The 20284-nt window shown below is 48.6% G+C and overlaps 1 long non-coding RNA gene across 5 annotated transcripts in view; it reads left to right on the top strand.

The window, feature by feature from the left end:
• The window catches only part of LOC128326772 (uncharacterized), a 41141-nt gene extending 20857 nt beyond the window's left edge, over positions 1 to 20284 (top strand). For 4 of the 5 annotated variants that reach the window (XR_008308257.1, XR_008308254.1, XR_008308256.1 and 1 more), the window contains 3 exons: positions 18250 to 18353; positions 19746 to 19822; positions 19944 to 20284. This is a non-coding gene — a long non-coding RNA (uncharacterized LOC128326772). Of the gene's footprint in view, positions 1 to 18249; positions 18354 to 19719; positions 19823 to 19943 lie in introns of all 5 variants that reach the window. The other variant, XR_008308255.1, reaches the window with a different exon arrangement.

Genomic DNA, 20284 nt, shown 5'->3' with positions numbered 1-20284 from the left:
CAGCCAAAGAGAATAAGGCACTGTTGTTTGCTGCTGTGACTCATAATCCAAGAATGCACTGATTCTCCAGTTTCTACTACTAATGTGAGGAGGCAAAACAAAATTCCACATACAAGGTTCTGCAGCTGCCTGATTATCACTGGAATAACTAGATACGTATGTTCATGAACATCTCAAAGAACATCTCAAACAGGGCCTAGGACCAGGAGTAATATGCTGTTGCTGAAAGAAAGAAGGGGGTGAAATCCTAACATATTAGCATTTCTGCTCCAAAACTAAATTGATTTTCCACTGCCAATGCACAGTATATAGGTTCTTCGATGTGGTCTCTGTCTTTTACACAAGTGGGCTATGTGCTTGTGCAGAGACCTTCTCAGAACCTAACAAGCTCAATTCCCCCACTTTGAGCAGGAACCCCGCCCCCAGCACTACATGCAGCTGCGCCACTCCTCATCCCCTCAGTCTTTCTTCGTCTGTGCTTCAGTGAACATTGTGGAGTCTACAGCTCGGCAACGAGTAGGATCAAGATATCCCCTTGTTGTTTTTTTCTCCCTGCTTCTTTGGTTTCTTAGTTTTCTTCCCTCAGCACTGACGCTTCCTGTGGTTTCAGATCGGGAGGATTCCCTATCAATTCAAGGCCTTGCCGTTCGACCTCACAACCGCACTGACTGTCTTTACGAAATGTCTGGCCCCGGTGGTGGCGTTTCTGTAGGAGCAAGGTTTGTAGGTGCTGCTGTATCTAGATGATGGGCTCATCTTGGCGAGCACCAGATGTGCGGTCCTGGACACCCTCAAGATTGTGGTAGATACCCTGCAGGAGCTGGGTTTCCAAATAAACTTCAAAAAATCCCAGTTGGAACCCACCCATTGAATTCAATTCATCGGACTGATATTCGACACAACCTTGGAAAAGGTCTTCCTTCCGATGGGCCGCATAGTTACTCTCCAGAGGCTGGTGGCTGCTTTCCTAGCCAGTGGTCCACAGACTATGTGCTTCATACAGTGCCTGCTGGGTCACATGGCAGCGAGTACATATGTTCTACCTCAAGCACGTCTTTGAATGCGTGTCATTCAGAGGTGGTTTTTAGATGTATTTGATCCCCTTTGGGATCTGGGCCATCTAGAGCACACGCCCCCTTGATGGGTACAGGCGACGGTGGAGTGGTGGATGGAGTTTCGGCACTTGAGTGTCGGTACTCCCTTTCAGGCCCCTCAAACCCGATGGGCCATCACGACAGACGCATTGGAGCTCAGTTGTGGGGCACACCTGGAAAGGCTTTGTCTGAGTGGACATTGATTCCTCAAAGAGAGGACTCGACACATCGATTATCTGGAGCTGTTGGCCATTTTCAACACTCTCAAAGGCTTCCTGCCCCTGATTGGGGGGCATTCAGTGATAATACAAACAGACAATACAACGGCAAAAGCCTATGTCAATCGACAGGGTGGCACGTCCTCAAGGAGCCTTTTGTCTCTGGCTCTGGAGCTTTGGCATTGGTGCGTGGCACATGCAGTATTACCTCAGTCAGTTCATATACAGGGTGCACTGAATGTCCAAGCGGACACTTTGAGCAGAATGACGGTAGTCTCCCACGAGTGGGCTTTACACCAAGGTGTTCTCAGGGACATATTTGTAAACTGGGGAGTCCCATTGCTGGACCTATTTGCTTCCTGGGACAATGCACAATGTGCCCTCTATTACTCCAGGGGAGGTGAGGACGAGGGCTCTCTGGGTGATGCCTTTGTCCTATCTTGGGCAGGTCCCCTTCTGTATATGTTTCCTCCATTTCCCCTCATTTCAAAGGTCCTGCGCAAACTGAGGGTGGATCGGGCCAGGGCAATCTTGATAGCCCCGTAGTGGCCCAGGAGGCCTTGGTTTCTGGTCCTGAGGCGCTTGGCAGTGAATTGGAAATGCGTGACTGCCCTGCCGGACCTGCTTTCGCAGGAGAAGGGACAAGTGCTTCATCCAGATGTTTGGTCCCTCCATCTGACAGCATGGAAGGTCCTGCTGACTTCCCATTGAGACTTAGGGAAGTTCTGTTTGCTGCCAGAAAGCAGTCCACATGGAAATTGTATGATCACAAGGGGACTCATTTCCGTTCCTTCGCTGTACTGCATAGCTTTGATGCGTTTAATCCAAGATGTATGTAACTATCTGTTGTCTCTTAAGGAGTCTAGTTTAAAGCTTTCATCCCTTAAGGTATATTTGGCTGCCATTGTGGTGCATTCCCCTGCTGACCCCTGCTAACTGGGCGAAGAGGCACTCCACTTGCAAGAGATCATTAAGCCATCCTCTAACCCCTTGTTCGATGTTTTGGAGGATGATTCATCCAAGTCTAGCAATTCCCATGAACCAAGCTCTGTTGGACATCGCCCAGAGTTTTTGGGAGAAACCATCCTCAGTTCAGGCAGTTTCTAGGAAGGTGGAGAATCTATATGGGATTCGAACAGAAGACTCCCCATTTTTCACAAACACCTGGTGCTGAACTCTATAGTGGTTGAGGCAGCGCAGACAAAATCTAAAATTAAGTTGCTGTCTTCACCTGTAGATAGAGAAGGCTGCAGGTTGGATGCTATGGGAAAATGTATGTACTCTAGTGCCACAATGCAGATTGATTGCGAACTACCAGGCCTGCATGTCCAGGTATAACCATCTCCTATGGGAAAAGATGTCACAGCATATGGTGTCCCTCCAGTCACCACAAAGGGAGCCTGTCCTTGCAAAAAGAAGGTTATAGACTGAGCAAGCAGCCCCTCCATACCTCCAAACATTCAACTGATTCTGGTTGTCCAGAATCAGAGTCCAGGTCCCTGACCACGTTGGTTTCCTTGCGTTGGCATGCCTGGCTTCATTCGTCTGGCTCGAATACAGAGGCTCGGACTAGGATTGAAGAACTACCATTTGATGGTTTAGCCTTGTTCGGGGCTCACACGGATGAAACAATGGAGCAAGTTCAGAAGATGCGAAAGACAGCAAAATCCATGAGCTTCACATTGATGGCATCAACTTCAAGATTTAATAGGCCCTTTCGTTCACAACAGCCTTATCAACATCAGCCGTCTGTGCCCCAAGTTTATGACCACTCCTTTCGACAGCCCTGATACTCCCAATTTAACCAGCAGTACAAGAAGCAGCAGTATCACAACACCAAGCTGATTCAGCAGAAGTCCAAGCCCATGGCCTTCCAGAAACGGGCATGACTACCCTTGGCTCGTTTCCAGGCTAAGACCTTTCCTGGATCGATGGGAGGATATAACAATGGACTCCTGGGTCCTCACCATTATCAGAATAGGTTATGCTATAGAGTTCGTGCAGTGTCCTCCACACTCAGGCAAAAGGTCTACCCCTGCAAACGCAATACTTCAAGAAGAGATTACCCTTCTTTGCAAGGGGGCGATAGACCAGGTGCCTCTTCACCTACAAGACGGCCTGTTCTCTCGTTACTTTACCATCCTGAAAAGAGACGGAGGATTAAGACCTATATTAGATCTCCGTCTTCTCAACACTTATGTTTGATACAAACATTTCAGGATGCTCACTGTTCCAGATATTCTGGCACTCCTTTCAAAGGGGATGTGTTTTGTTTCTGTAGACCTGAAGGATGCATACTACCACATCTCAATTTGCCCGCAACATCGGAAATACCTCCGCTACCAGGTAGTAGGGGAAACATACCAATTCAGAGCCATGCCTTTCGGTCTCGCCTCAGCACTGAGGGTGTATACAAAGTGCATGGTAGTCATAGTGGGACATCTACAAGAGAGAGGGGTACAAATTTTTCCATTCCTGGACGATTGGTTGCTGGCTGCAAGGTCCCCAGACCGCCTCCTAGAAGACCTTTGCATGACTCTGGACCTACTGAAGAACCTTGGGCTGTCCATCAACTACAAAAAGTCACAACTGTGACCCACACGCTGCATCAGGTTCCTGGGGGTCATGTTTGATTCAGTCTTGGCTAGGGGTGTGCACGGAACCGCAGAGCTGCGGTCCGGCACTGTGGGGTGGGTTCCTTTAAGGGCGGGGAGGGTTTACTTACCCCCCCGCCGCTTGCCCCTGTCCAGCGCGCGTATTTAATGTAATAATTGGGGCAGCAGGATACTTCCCTGCTGCCCCTTGTCCCTCTGCAATGCCGCCAGCCGCTTTGACTCACAGTTTTGAAAAGTTATTACTGCTGCCCAGTGCCAATAACGAAGTCGAAGAAGCCGGCCTCTCCGCCCGGCGGCTCCCCCAGGAGCCGCCGCCGCCTCCCAGCAGCCACTGAGAACGGCTCTGCCATGGAGGATGCGCCGACGCGCCGCGGCAACCCTCACTTCCAGCTACCATGTGACTTTCCCCCACATACAGAGTGGCTGCATTCTGCCACTCTGTATGCGGGGGGAAGTCGCATGGAATCCGGAAGTGATTCAACCCTCACTTCCAGATTCCATGCGACTTCCCCCCGCATACAGAGTGGCAGAATGCAGCCACTCTGTATGTGGGGGAAAGTCGCATGGTAGCTGGAAGTGAGGGTTGCCGCGGCGCGTCGGCGCATCGGCACATCCTCCATGGCAGAGCCGTTCTCAGTGGCTGCTGGGAGGCGGCGGCGGCTCCTGGGGGAGCTGCCGGGCGGAGAGGCCGGCTTCTTCGACTTCATTATTGGCACTGGGCAGCAGTAATAACTTTTCAAAACTGTGAGTCAAAGCGGCTGGCGGCATTGCAGAGGGACAAGGGGCAGCAGGGAAGTATCCTGCTGCCCCAATTATTACATTAAATACGCGCGCTGGACAGGGGCAAGCGGCGGGGGGGTAAGTAAACCCTCCCCGCCCTTAAAGGAACCCACCCACCCGGACCCGAACCAGCCAGATCCGAACCGGTCTGGACAGTCCGGAGGCCTTTACAATGGCCTCCGGACCGGTTCAGACACACCCCTAGTCTTGGCAGCAGCTAGTCTGCCAAAGACCGTGTCGGAAACATTCATCAGTTAGCTTGACACCTTTACAGTCAAGCTTCTCACTGAGCAAGAACTATAAAGAGAATGTTAGGTTTCACGGCCTCCACAATGGCCACCTTGCCAACAGCCAGGCTTCACATTAGACCTTTACAGCGCTGGTTCCTCAATGCCTTTCACGCAATGGAAGACCACAATTCCAGGGTGTTACAGATCCCTGCTCGGATACGCCATTCTTTAAGGTGGTGGATGACTATTCGGAATTTACAGGAATCTACGCCATTCCAGAAACCTTCTCCCCAAGTGCGAGTGACAACAGATGCCTCAGAGGGGCAGCACATCTTTGGAACCTTCGCATAAATGGACACTGGTCCAGGGAAGAGTCCCTCTATCATATAAACTATCTGGAACTCTTGGCACTGTTCAAGGCCTTAAGAGGTTTTCTACCAGAGGTGAGAGGCCGACACGTGCAAATCATTACAGACAATACTACCACCAAGGCCTATATCAACAGACAGGGTGACACCGAGTCCTGTGCCCTACTCGCCCTAACACTTGACGTCTGGCACTGGGCCTTATTGCATCACATGGTTCTCTCCGCCATTCATGTCAAAGGACTAGACAATTCCTTGGCAGACACCTTAAGCCGGTTAGGCCACACATCCCACAAATGGAAATTGGATCCAGATGTTCTGCACACCATATTCAGATGGTGGGGGTTTCCAAACATTAACCTCTTTGCAAGCGAAGACAACCATCAGTGCCACCAATACCACTCACTCCATAGCGGGTGTTGGAAGAGGTTCCCGGGGTGACGCCTTCGCGACCAGCTGGTCAGGGAAGTTCCTGTACCTGTTTCCCCCAGTTCCCCTTCTTCCCCGAGTTCTTCAAAAGTTGGAGCAGGACCTGGCAAACAGCATACTGATAGCCCCATACTGGCCATGTTGTCTGTGGTTCCCTCGTCTCCTTCAGCTCTCGAGAGGTCGGTTCATTCGGCTTCCTCTCCAACCATCTCTAGTCGCAGCAAGAGGGTTGGGTTCTCCATCCAGATATCAAGAAACTGCGCCTGGCTGCTTGGAGGATCCAACTGTCTGGTTGTCGGAATTGAAAGAAGTTTTGCTGTCTACAATGAAATCTTGTGTGGCAAAGTGGAAACGCTTTTCGGAGTCGCGGCTCTGCATGGTTCTGCTAACCCTGATCAAGCGAAGCTCACAGTGAGGCGGGTCTCATGATCCGTGAGACCCGCTTTTGTTAAAACTGCGGGGAGAGCGGGCAGGGAGCCCTGGGTGGCTGGATCGGCCACCCACACGATGGCCGGATCTGAGACGGAGACGGAGACGGCGGGGGCTGGGGAGCTCGGGGGCCACACGGCCCCTGGAAGCCCCAGTATGCCCTGCGTGAGCGCGCAGGGCATATTGGGGAGACCCCCGAGCCGGGAGGCTGCTTTTAAGCCTCCCGGCCAGGGGTCTTCTCATGAGTAGTTGCGGCGCGGAGCCGCAGCGTGGCTATTCACGAGCAGATAGCCCAGGTTTGCAGAGCACTCGCTCCGCAAACCCGGGCTAAGGGGCGGGCTACAGGAGCGGGCTAGCCGCTCCAGAACGACCTGGCTCGGCAGCGAGCCCGGTGGTTCTGACTATCACAAAAATCGGTCTAGGATTTTCCTAGCCCAATTTTTGTGATTGTAAGAATAGCGCCAGTGATTCTTTCTTATTTGTTGGAGTTGAAGAAGTCAGGACTCTCTATGTCATCTATCAGGGTCCATTTGGCAGCAATTTCAGCCTTCCGGGAGATCGCTGTATACGACTCCTCTTTGTTCATCTTAAGGGAAGTTAAGCAATTCTTAAAGGGGCTGGCCCACCTGCACCCAGATATACCCTTGATAACTCCCTCCTGGGACTTACAGTGTGTGTTTACCACATTTATGGGTAAGCCCTTTGAACCAATGGCGACTTGTAACCTAAAACTACGGTCTTCCTTGTCACCATCATGTCTGCCAGGAGGGTGGGAGAACTGAGGGCTTTCCGATGTGACCCCCCGTTTCTGTTGTTTCACAAGGAAACAGTTGTGTTTCAGGTTGATGTGTCATTCCTGCCTAAAATAGTGTCCTCCTTTCACAGATCCCTATCCATTTCGTTGCCTGTTTTCTTTCCAGCTCCTTCCACAGAATTAGAACGTAAATGGCATACCTTAGATGTCAGAAGAGCACTTGCCTTTTACATGGATTGAACCAAACCCTTCAGAACCACTGAAGCCTTATTTGTGACTTTTGGAGAGCCCCATCAGGGCTGTAGGGCTTCCTCTCAATCCATCTCCTCTTGGATTGTGCAGGCTATAAAACAGGCCTACCAAGTTGCTGGACAGGCTCCCCCGAGTTCTACAGGTATACGGGCTCATTCTACCAGATCTGTAGCCACATCCACAGTGTCTGACAGAGGTCTTCTTCTGGAGTCGATCTGTCAGGCTGCTACTTGGGCCACTCCTTCATCCTTCATTAGGCATTATGCCTTGGATGTTAGGGCTTGCAAGGATGCCACTTTTGGGAAATCAGTCCTACAGGCGGTGTTTAATTAACTGCTCAATTCCTGCATGTATTGCTTTGGGCATGTTGTTCTGGCTGTCTATTCTGTTGTTGGTTTTCAATAAATATTTTGTTCTTTCAGCTATGTGCTTCTCTCCTCAATTGTTCTTGGTTGACTTGGGAGTGCCTTAATGTCTCAGGCTCTGCCCCTCCTCCATGGTTCTGGAGCTTGCTATGCGCACATCTGTGTGATGGACAGAGACCGCTTAGAAGAACTGCAGGTTGCTTACCTGTAACTGGAGTTCTTCTTGTGGTCATCTGTCCAATCACACACCTACCCAGCCTGCCCTGCTGCAGAGCCTGATTTGGCGGACTCTAGAACTGAGGAGGAGAGTGAGGGTCACGTGACTAAGGTGTACAGGGGTGGATTCTAGCTACCTATCCTGAGGCAGAAAGAAAGAAAGATCAGATTGTGAGGGTTCCAGATGCTTCTCGCACTGCGTGGAAGCCCATCTGTGTGACTGGAAAGATGACCACAAGAAGAACTCCAGTTACAGGTAAGCAACCTGCAGTTTATAACTAGCACCTATTTTCAATGCAATTGCTTTTTTCCTGGAAACATGAAATAATGATTTCTAACCATGTGCAGAATACACCTCACCACTGAGAAAGTTTGACCTGACATAAGTCTCAGATTACAGAAAAAGAGGTCATGCACATGACCTCAGCCTCAGGCTCTGGAGGGCCGGCAGGAAGGCAGGAGCTTTCTTTTCTTCCCCTGCAGATGAGTGGCAGCCATTTTGGGCTCCGCCACACCATGTACCCACATGAGTGGTGCCACAGCGGAGTCCAGAGCTGGGATCGGAAGTCCTTCCGCATCCCAGTGTGCCCCGTGCCAGCAGTGGAGCAACTGCTCAAAATGGCGACAGGCTGGGGGGAAGCCCAGGTAACTGGAGGTGATCTCATAGACATTTGCCTGCTGATATGGAATGAACTCATGGTTTGTTCTACCTCGGTAATATGCCAGGTACTAAAGTCAGGCTCCGCAGGTCTGGAGCAGCTGGGAGTAGAGGGCTCCTGGTGCTCCATATGACACCAGCTGCCGGGGGTAACAGTCAGCTTGTGTCCTGTGAATGCCCTCAATGTCTTACAAGTCTGAGATGTTGGAATAAGATGTCTTTTGGTATAACCACCTACACAGGCTTGAGATCCCCAATTTTTCAATTTTAGTAACTTCCTAGCAAACTGTCCGTCAGTTACGGTACGGGTCACAACAGGTCTGTGCTGGCCAAATCTACACAGATGTGAAAGGTAGGAAAGGGCAAGGAGCAAGACAGGAATTCTGGAGCAGATACCAGGAAACAAGCTGGAGAGCAAAGCTAGAGAAGACTGTTGTACCAGTACTGGAAGGCTACAAGTGGAGTGTTTAAATAGAATTCAAGAAGGCCTCCACCCCCTTCCTGGTCCTACTTTATTTTATTTTTATTTATTTATGTCTACATTTATATCCCACTCTTCCTCCAAGGAGCCAAGAGTGGTGTATATGGTTATGTTTGTCCTCACAGCAACCCTGTGAGTCAAGTTAGGCTGAGAGATAGGTGACTGGTCCAGAGTCACCCAGTAAATTTCATGCCTGAACAGAGATTTGAATTTGGGTCTCCAAAATGCTGGACAAATTTAATACCAATTCCATAGCCCAGGAAGATGTGTTGATAGATCAGCTGGGTGAAGCTCAAGTACTGACAACGCTAGACTTAAAAAGGGGCTATTGGCAAACATCCCAAGATAAAGGAGAGGATGGTTTTCATTACCATGCAAGGCCTCTTCCAGTTCAAAATACTGCCCTTTGGGCTCTGTGGAATCTCTGTAATTCCAACAGTTAATTGACAACATCTTGGCCTCTTGGCACTCTAATGCTGGTCTAGTTGGATTATATACTACAGTGGTTGTCAGCTAGAGGTACACATTCCCCAAGAGGTACTTCACAAGGTTCTAGGGAGTATGCAGCAAGATTTGCTCCCCCAGCCACAGTGCTCGTTCACCTACCCAGCTGTATGCCCTTGCCACCTTGCTGTGATCCACACCACTTTTCTCCCTAGGGCAGTCCCTCCCCTCCAATCTGTCATCAAACTAGGGCCCAGATGCTGCAATGGTGGCAGGGTTGCCAGCAGTCCCGAATTACCTAGAACGTCCCGTCCAGGATGCCATCTTCCCTGTATTTTGGCTCCGCCGCACATGCCGCCAAGGAACCTGCAGGGTGAGCCATGGAGCTGCTGGAACTGCTGTGGCTGCTGCAAGGCTGGGTGTGGCATTGCTGCTTCCACTGAGCTCTCCTGCTGTCCATGGCCAGGGGAGGCACTGCGCCAGCAAGAGAGGAAGACTGGCAGCATGCATGCAAGGGCTCCCCTCTCCTGGAAGCAGTGCTGCTGTCCAGCCTTCTCTGCCCCACCCCCATGAGGGTTCCTGGTTCCCCAGTGGCAGCCGCCCTCTCAGTGACAAGGCCAGCAAGGGCTCCAAGGCCCAAGCCCGCCTGCTCGAGGCCAAGGAGGAGAAACTGTCTATGGCAGTGGTGGCTGAGGGGCCTGGCGCTCAGAGAGGAAGCCTGCAGAAATGATGGCCCCATCCCTGAGATGGCCCTGCCCTGTGTCCTGTATTGTGTCCCACAATGGTAACCCCAAATGGTGGTAGAGCACCAGGCTGGCAGCCTGCAGACTGCTTCAGGAGACAGGAACTTAATGAGACAGACTGATCAGCTCCAGAGGAGGGCACACAAACCTATACAACTGGGGAGGATGATACTAAGAGGAGCAGAATAGTGTAATGGTTAGAATGTTGGATTAGTACTGTGGAGACGCGAGTTCAAATCCCAATTCAGCCATAAAACTCATGGAGGCTATTCTCACGATGGGTGGGGGGACAGTCCATTTCCCCCCCTTGTGAAAACCACCGGGCTCACAGGTGAGTCTGGTGGTTCAACAATGGCTAGCCTGCCTAAGAACCCCTCCCCTAAAATGAGGTTAGTGGAACGCTAGCTCCGGTAACCCCATTTTACTGATCGTGTGCCACCCCAACACATGAGTAGACCCCCAACCAGGAGCATACAACAAGCCTCCTGGCCTCAGGGGTCTCCCCCTAATGCCCTGCACACTTGCATGGGGCATCCTGGGACTTCTGGGGGCTGGGGGGCCCCTGATCCCCACTGCCCCTACCAGCTCTGCAATGGAGCCAGTAGTTGTGTGGGTAGCCGATCCAGCTGCCCAGGGGTGGCTCTCTGCTAATGTGCGGGGAGACCCTCCTTGGCTCCTCAAATTGATTGTGTGTAGAGCCTCACTGGGTGACTGTGCCATCTGGCTTCCTCCCACTGTTTATATCAGAGTGATTGGCAGGGGTTCAGACCAGTCACCCTGGGAGGTTTCAGTTGCATGTTGTACCAATTACATTCTATTTGATATTTTGAAGATTGAACCAGATAATTTGTGCAAAAGTGTGATTACCAGTTGCTGGTGGAGCTTGATTAAATGCTTCTCCATCAAGAGTATCTTGTCCAAGCTGTGGCCAACTTGCCACTGAAGCTCTTCCTTGGATAACTCACCTCATATCATCTTTAATAAATTGGCAGCTGGTTCCTTTCCACAGGAACCATTGCTTGAGGTGGTTAACATGCAGAAGCATTATTTGATTCCACTCATCACTGTGCTTAACTTAATAATAAAGGAGCCTACATGTTTTATGCATTCTTCTGCCTAAAGTAGACCATCCCACTGACTCTCTCTTACTTGGAACCATTACTTGGAACACTCTCTCTTACTTGGAACCATCATTGTTTGGCTCATCAGCCATAGAGGCTATTCACACATGAGTGCAAAACCGGGCAAAGGGAGCCCAGACTGGTTTTGCACGCACGTGTGAACCACCAGGATTGCGCCCAATCCCAGCAGCACCACAGTGGCAAACCTGCTCGTGGAGCCACCCTTCTAAATGGGGTTAGGAGATCACGAATTTTCCTAACCCCATTTATCTGATTGTGTGTCAGCAGCCATGGCTGACAGACTCAGGGAGGAGAGGGGCGATCTCCATAATACACCACGCACTCACACAGTGCATTCTTGAAGCTCTGGGGGTGGGGCGACGTGAAGCAATGCGCCCTGGCACCTTGACCCTCGGAGCCATCAGCAGAATCCGGTGCTCAACTGGGCGAGCGATGTGCCCGCTCAAGGAGGAAGAACTGCTTGTCTGCGGGGAAGGTACGTTAAACCAGCCTTCCCTGCAGCCCACCTTTTAGCCCTTCTCACTGCTCGTGAGAAGAGGCTCATAGTATTGTTTCTGAACTTTATTCAACCGATCACCCTCAGCTTCGTTCAGTGAATTCTTCAACTGCTGAAGTTAGACCTGTGGATGCAAAGGCCTAATCCATTCATCTTCCAACAAGGAGGGAAGTAAGAAGTGGGGTCCCCCAGGGATCTGTATTGGGACCGGTGCTTTTTAATGTATTCATAAATGATCTAGAAGCAGGGGTAAGCAGTGATGTGGCCAAATTTGCAGATGATACCAAACTCTTCCGGGTAGTGAAATCTCAAACGGATTGTGAGCAGCTCCAAAAGGATCTCTCCAACCTGGGGGAGTGGGCGACAAAATGGCAAATGCAGTTCAATGTTAGCAAGTGTAAAGTGATGCACATTGGGACGAAAAACCCCAACTTCAAGTATATGCTGATGGGATCCGAGCTGTCGGTGACGGACCAGGAGAGGGATCTTGGGGTTGTGGTTGACAGCTCGTTGAAAGTGTCGACTCAATGTGCGGCAGCTGTGAAAAAGGCAAATTCCATGCTAGGGATCATTAGGAAGGGGATTGAAAATAAAACGGCTAACATTATAATGCCCTTATACAAAACTATGGTGCGACCACGCTTGGAGTACTGCGTACAGTTCTGGTCACCACATCTTAAAAAGGACATTGTTGAACTGGAGAAGGTACAGAAAAGGGCACCCAAGATGATAAGGGGACTAGAGCACCTTTCCTATGAGGCAAGACTACAACACCTGGGGCTTTTTAGTTTAGAAAAAAGACGACTGCGGGGAGACATGATAGAGGTCTATAAAATCATGCATGGTGTGGAGAAAGTGGAGAGAGAGAGATTCTTTTCCCTCTCACACAACACTAGAACCAGGGGTCACTCCATGAAATTGATTGCCAGAAGGTCTAGGACCAACAAACGGAAGTACTTTTTCACACAACGCATGATCCACTTGTGGAACGCTCTGCCTCAGGATGTGGTGACAGCCAACAACCTGGATGGCTTTAAGAGGGGTTTGGATGACTTCATGGAGCAGAGGTCTATCAATGGCTACTAGTCGGAAGGCTGTAGGCCACCTCCTGCCTCAAGGGCAGGGTGCCTCTGAGTACCAGTTGCAGGGGAGTAATGGCAGGTGAGAGGGCATGCCCTCAACTCCTGACTGTAGGCTCCCAATGGCATCTGGTGGGCCACTGTGCGAAACAGGATGCTGGACTAGATGGGTCTTGGGCCTGATCCAGCAGGGCTGTTCTTATGTTCTTACTAGTATTTTGAAGCCTGTTATAATAACAGGCGCTAGCCTTTTCCTCTCCCCTTTTTTTTTTAAAGTACTGCCGCCGCCGTTGCCGCCGAAGTCCCACCCTCCCTCCCTCCCAACTTCCGAAACCACCTTACCCCGGCCCATGACAGTTGAGGAAAGGAAGAGCTCAATTGAAGAGGGAAAGAGGAGCTCGCAAGCAGTGCTCCTCCCTCTGCAAAGCCTCTTTCCGAACTGGCGCTTGGGGCGGAAAGGACGCCTCTTGCGTCCTTCCGCCTAAAGCGCCAGTTCGGGCAGAGCCTTTGTAGAGGGCGGAGCACTGCTTGCGAGCTCCTCTTTCCCTCTTCAATTGAGCTCTTCCTTTCCTCAACTGTCACGGGCTGGGGTAAGGTGGTTTCGGAAGTTGGGAGGGAGGGTGGGACTTCGGCGGCGGCAGCATTTTCGTCTCCCTGGGCCAGTCTGGACCCCCGCCGCCATTTCCCCTCCCGCCACGGCCCGCTTCTCCGGCCGGGCCGGCCACCCAGGGCTCCGGCGGGCCCGCCACTGCCCGGGCCCATTCCTGTCTTCCTGGGGCGGCTTTTTCTGGCCACCCAAGATGTTTGGCGGCTCCTGGCACTCGGTCCTTTGCCGCCGCTAATGGCCGAGGCGGCGGCTCCGCCCCCGCCTCAGCCACTCTCTCCCTCCTCCGCAGTCCCGGCTTCTTCGGGGCGGCCGTTTGTGGCCGCTCAACATGGCCGCCGGGTGCTGGCGGTCGTGTCTCTCTTGGACTGTTCTGAGCATGCGCTCCACGCATGCTCAAAACAGTCAAGGCACGAACGCACGCTTGGTGTCCGTCCACGGACGGACACCAAGCGTTTTATTAGAGAGGATGTAAGGCCAAAAACTATGAGACCAACACCCATATTGTAATATTATTTATTTGTTTGTTTGTTCAATATCTATACCACCCTTCCAAAAATGGCTCAGGGCAGTTTACACAGAGAAATAATAAATAAACAAGATGGTTAATAATAGTTCAAAAGGGGTTAAACCTTTGAAGGCTGGAGGGGTTCTCATGTTGTGAATAATATGAGGTCCATGTACAAATCCCACTAGATGTGGTGATCCTATTTGTTTATCTATTTAACATATTTTATACCACCCAAAACCTGCATCGTTGGGCAGTGTACAAAAAACCCAATACAAATTAAACAAAACAATTTTTTTTTTAACACATTAAAATCATTTGCCAATCATTTACCTTCTGCAACATGGTCTTCAAAGCCAGATTCAATTGCTTGGCCAACCTCTCCACCTGAGGATAGCAGACAGACCAGAACATGACTCACACCATCTAGTAGGGGTGTGCCAACAGGTTCAACATTGAACAGGTTCAACGTCAAACCTGTTCGGTTTGACCATTTGGGGTCAAACCGAACCACCCTGTGTTTGGTCCGACCCTGGACTGAACACCCCCAAAAGTTTGGGGGGTTTGCGAACCACTTTCTTTAAAAATAAAAAAAATATTTTTACCTGATTCCCCCTCAGGAGAGTTCCTGGAGGTGGCGGGGGGGGGGTCTGTGGAGGTTCCCCCTCCCCCACCGGCCTCATCCTTCCATGAACCCACCCCCAGACTGGACCTGGTGGGGGTGGGGTTGAGGGGGTACCAGACCGAACTGGCCTGGTCTGGTTCGAGTCCGGTCCAGACCCGAACCGAACCTGGCCAGCCAGTTCTGTGCACATCCCTAGCATCTAGCACAACTGGTGTATTAGGGTAGATATGAAGAAAGTCTTCTAATCTCTTAAGACCTTAAATTGTTTCACACAATCTTGAAAAAGGTAGGACAAGCATCCAACCAAGGTTCAAGAGCAGTACACACCCCTGCTTTTGGTTATGTGCTTTAAAAAAATAAAGGTAGGAGCGGGAAATGATCTTCCCCATCCTATCGAGCAACTGTACCCAGCTGTGTAATGAGGTAGGAGTAAAAGCCCACATGATCAGGAGGTGGTTCTTGTTCTTCCTGTACTCATCTTGCTCTCCTGTCCTTGGGTCTCTGAATGAGCTCCACCCACCCTTTGCACTCTGAGAATGTTTGTAGTTAAAAAGCAACAGATCTATATTCTAAATAATAGTGAGAAAATGAAATGTGGTATGTGGCGCAGCAGGGAAATGCTTGACTAACAAGCAGAAGGTTGCCGGTTTGAATCTCTGCTGGTACTATATCGGGCAGCAGCGATATAGGAAGATGCTGGAAGGCATAATCTCATACTGCATGGGAAGAGGCAATGTTAAACCCCTCCTGTATTCTACCAAAGAAAACCACAGGGCTTTGTGGGTGCCTGGAGTCGAAATCAACTTGATGGCACACTTTACCTTTATGTTCTTATCCTATTTAAATAACTAAGACATATTAACCAAAACATTCAGAGAGATTCAAGTGCTGAGCTACGACATGGGAGACCTGATTCTGTCTTTAGTCAGCCATGAAACTCACTGAGTGATCTTGGGCCAGTCACTATCTCTCAGTCTAACCTACCTCACAGGGCTGTTGTGTGGACTAAAGTGAGTACTCATGTATGCTGCTCTGATCTGCTTAGAGGAAAGGCAGAACATAGATGTGAGTAATAGCAACACAAGAGCAGTTACAGTTAGGAAAATGTCCAAATTATCTTTCAGCTAGGTAGAAGTGCACCACCAGATAAAGGGGAAGCAGAGCATGTTGACAGGTGGTTGGTTGGTTGAAGGGGGAGGAGTGTGGACCACACCACTGGGTAATGCGAGGGGCAGCACCTCACTGAACTATTTCAGATGACTAGAGGGGGCCTTAAATGTAGTTAATATCAAAGAACATTTTTATTGTAATTCTTGTCCTTGACCAAATGATCTTATTGTAAATGAATTCTGAATGGGTGTATCCTTTCCTTATGGAAGCCAGATTGCCAGGGTTTGAACTCCCACTGGGGAAAGCCAGGGGTGGGAATTGGAAGTGTGAGATTTCCTGATTTCCACCCTGTTCTCCTTATGAGCCAGGAACAACATATTACAAGAGCAGGGGTGTAGCAAGGTTGGAGTAGGCCCAGAGACTAGATTTTAAAATGGGCCCCCACCTCACTGAAGCTCAGCTCATGAAGTAAAGAAATCTGAAATGAGGAGGCTGTATAGTGGTAACAAACAGCATAGTAAATTATATATACACAGACACACACTATGTGCCACAACAGAACATCATCCTAAATTATTTTTTAAAAGGTTTAGTAAATTGTGGATGATGCAAGTCATGTAATGGTACTAGAGAAAGACATGCTGTTCTGGTAGCTCCAGGTCTTAACACTCAATTTCAGAGGATGAATACAACTGAAGGAAGCCCATGCGGGTGCACGGGCCACAGCTGGGGGAGTCAGTCCTGTGACTTGCCTCTGCCCCCCCCAAGGCAATGGGCCCCCAGACAACTGTCTCTCCTTGCCCTATTATAGTTATGCCCCTGTACAAGAGCCTACTTACACTTCTCCTACGGCATGTCATCTGTTTAGCATAGAGAAGCTGTGAAATTCTGATTTAAATTAATTGGAACAGTATGAAAGAGATAGGACAAAGTTAGAAAGAATCAAAGGATAATGTTTTGTTTATTAAGGGTCAGGTTTTTTTGTTTTTAACCAGACAGCAAATGATATGATAATGGCCAAGTACAAATATCTAGTTATTAAATATGAATTCTGTTTTAAAAAAAATGTTGTTAGCAATGCAGAACATGTAACCTACCTGTTCTCTTGTGTGCTGATCTACAAAAATGAGTGTTCCTTAGATATGTACGCAATCACATATCTAATTGTAGAATATGACCACAGAATTATCTGTGTGGGTAATTTGTTGCATGCTTTAAAAAAAAAACCCAAACCTCTGAAGGGTCACTATTCCTCATTTCAGAGACTGGAGTTTGAGAGAAATATGGCACTGAACAACTCCTACATTTTCTTCACTTGACTGCTGTTTTTACAGCCTTACATTGCCTCTGCTTCCTTCGCCTCTACCACTTGCTCCAGTCTTCCAGGCATGGCTCACCCTCCCATGCAGAAAGAGCTGTGGGGGGAGGGGAGGAAGCCAGACCTGCAGAGGAAGTTCGTTTCCTGATCGTGCGGGCTTATTGCAGGATACTCTATTTGTACCAGCAGTTCTGTGCTCCATTGGATCGTACTGAGAGCCACTTACCAACAGCTCCTTCTATAATCCTAGACTGGGAGTATCCCAGTCTCCATGCTCCAGGCCTGGTTGGAATCATGGGGAGCCAGACAGACTGGAGCCTTGGAGAAATGTGTAGACTGGCCCTCAGAACAGATGTATGTCATGGGAGGCTGGCTCAGAGGACACTGAGCTAGGGCTGCGGCTGCAAATATAAAGTTATGGTGCAGAATTATGATTTTCATAATATGTCCTGACCTGAAATTACTGATAAAATGTGGCTTTCCCCCCTGGCCACTTAAACAAATAAATACAAAAATCAGTTGTAGAGAACATGGATTGTATTTGGAGAGGAGAGCTGGTCTTGTGGTAGCAAGCATGACTTGTCCCCTTAGCTAAGCAGGGTCCACCCTGGTTGCATATGAATGGGAGACTTGATGTGTGAGCCCTGCAAGATATTCCCCTCAGGGGATGAAGCGGCTCTGGGAAGAGCAGAAGGTTTCAAGTTCCCTCTCTGGCTTCTCCAAGATAGGGCTGAGAGAGATTCCTGCCTGCAACCTTGGAGAAGTCTCTGCCACTCTGTGAAGACAATACTGAGCTAGATAGACCAATGGTCTGACTCAGTATATGGCAGCTTCCTATGTATTCAGGGAAATTCTTGGAAAGGCTTTTCTAAGAGATCAGGTGGGCTCACTTGGTAATCCAGTCCCCACAAAGCAGGCGCACATCCGCATAACAGAGATGAAAACTGATAGGATGACCTGTCTGTGCAACCACTCACACTGTGATCTTTGGGGCAGCCGGCACCTGGCTTTTTAGCTGAGAAGCAGTCAGTCAGCCCCATTGGAGCTGGTAGAATAATGGCAAGTTAAGACTCAGGAGGAGACTGCCCTTTATTTTGACTTGAGTGTGTTGGATGAGGGCCGTGACATTATCTGTAGCACTGTCCATGGAGAAAGAAGTGATCCAGCTATTGGCCCTGCAGAATGGGGCTGCTAGCATTTAGGGGGCAACGTGAAGCAAATAGGACAGATGAAGATGACAAGAGTTCTGTAATCCTCATGTGTTTGTTATGCTGCATTTATTCCTTCTTTTTAGGTGATTTAGTCAACCATATTAGATTGCTGTAACACGTTCCATATGAACCTGCCCTTGAAAAATATCTGGACACTTCAGTCGGTGAAAAATGCAACAGCTAGACTGTGAGTGGGAGCTTGTTTATGATCTAGGGATGTGCAAACAGGTGTGAACCGGTTCAGTTGGAGGGTTCAAACTCAAACCAAAGAGGGCATTGAATTGGCAATGCCGGTCCAAGTACTAAACAAACAGAGCCTGGTTCTAGTCAAACTGGTTCGAACTGGTTCAAAGGTTTGAGCCTTCAAAACTGGGTTGGAGTGGTAGGCACCCATGAGTGCTACCACCCAATCCAATTGGATACTCCTGCTATATTTTTTTATTTTTTGAAGATTTTTCAATTTTTTGCATTTCCCCCATAGGGAATAATGGGGAATTGAGGATGTCCAACTGCCCCCCGGGGGGTGCCTGGGCACCAAAGTGGGTTTGGGTGCATGGCAGGTATGCCCACAACTCCCCTGAGCCCTCAGGAGCACCAAGCTCATGGTATATATGTGTGTGTGTGTGTATGTGTGTGTGTGTGTGTGTGTGTATATATATATATATATATATATATATATATATATATATATATATATATATATATATACACACACATACAGATATATATATCTGTTTCAATGCAATGAATCCCTCCCCCATTCAGAAAAAGAACACCTGACCTCCTTAATTGCTGTGAACTCTCTGTGAACTTAGAGTTCACAGCAATTAAGGTCACACTCTGTTCTTTTTCTGAATGGGGGAGGGATTCAGAGAGAGAAAGCTAGTCTTATGGTAGCAAGCATGACTTGTTCCCTTAGCTAAGTAGGGTCTGGCCTGGTTGCATGTAAATGGGAGACTACATGTGAGCACTGCAAGATATTCCCCTTAGGGGATGAAGATACTCTGGGTTCCTAGTTCCCTCCCTGGCATCTCCAAGGTAAGGCTGAGAGAGACTCCTGCCTGCAACCTTGGAGAAGCCGCTGCCAGTCTGTGTAGGCAATACTGAGCTAGAAAGACCAAAGGTCTGACTTGGTATATGGCAGCTTCCTATGTTTCTAAAATGTCAACTTTGTGCTTACAATATATCGGAATATTTCATGAAAAGGTTAGTTTCAACTTCTCTAACTTAATGTGATTTATCTTTATATATGATCTATATGTATGATCTTGATATAGCTGTGACGACTCCAGAAGTTAGTTGTTAACGATTTTTGAGCCACCTCTGTGTTATTTGAAACAAAAATATTTAAAGATGCAAAGCACCAAAATATACTGAACTGCCACTTTTGCACATGTCAATGACAGAGATCCCTTTAAAGATCCCTTTAACAACTATTTGCAAGGGCAATATAAAATAAAACTTCTTGCACCTGTCAGATATCTTATAAATGTATGAGAATGTAGCATATATTCCAATTTTATTTCAAGGGCATTTTACTTCTTTCTTGACAGCCTCCTCTCTCTCCCCTTTCCCCCAGATGTGAAGCCTTTGGACATCTTGAAACCAATTTACACATTCAAGCATCTGACTACATGGGCTGTAGTCCACGAAAAGGTATGTCGCAATATATCTTTTTAGTTGTTAAGGTGCCACATGGCTCTTGTTGGTTTTTACATAATTAGTCATCCTGGGATCACAATTTTTAAAACTCTCTTTAATATCTGATTTGTTTCAGGGCTGAAACAGACTAGGCTGAAATAAACTGAAGACACAAAGACATTAGCAGTTGTGGCTTTTGGATTTTTTTCTAATGGATCACCACAGCTACCTAGGTTTGCTGACAACCTTGGGGCTTTTGTCTTACTATTCTTTTCTTACGAATTTGTCTTACTATTCTTTTCTTACGAATTTGTCTTACTATTCTTTTCTTACGAATTTGTCTTACTATTAACCTCAGGATAGGTGATAATTTAAATAATAGCAGGTCTGGGTTTTTTGTTTGTTTGATATGCGGAAGTGCAGAGTTGCTACAGATGCAAAGTGACCAGTGAATAAAGGATAGGTGGCTGCTTTTTA

This window comes from Hemicordylus capensis, chromosome 5 (assembly GCF_027244095.1).
Source record: "Hemicordylus capensis ecotype Gifberg chromosome 5, rHemCap1.1.pri, whole genome shotgun sequence".
Taxonomy (NCBI): Eukaryota; Metazoa; Chordata; class Lepidosauria; order Squamata; family Cordylidae; genus Hemicordylus; species Hemicordylus capensis.
This window is presented reverse-complemented; position numbering and strand designations above follow the sequence as displayed.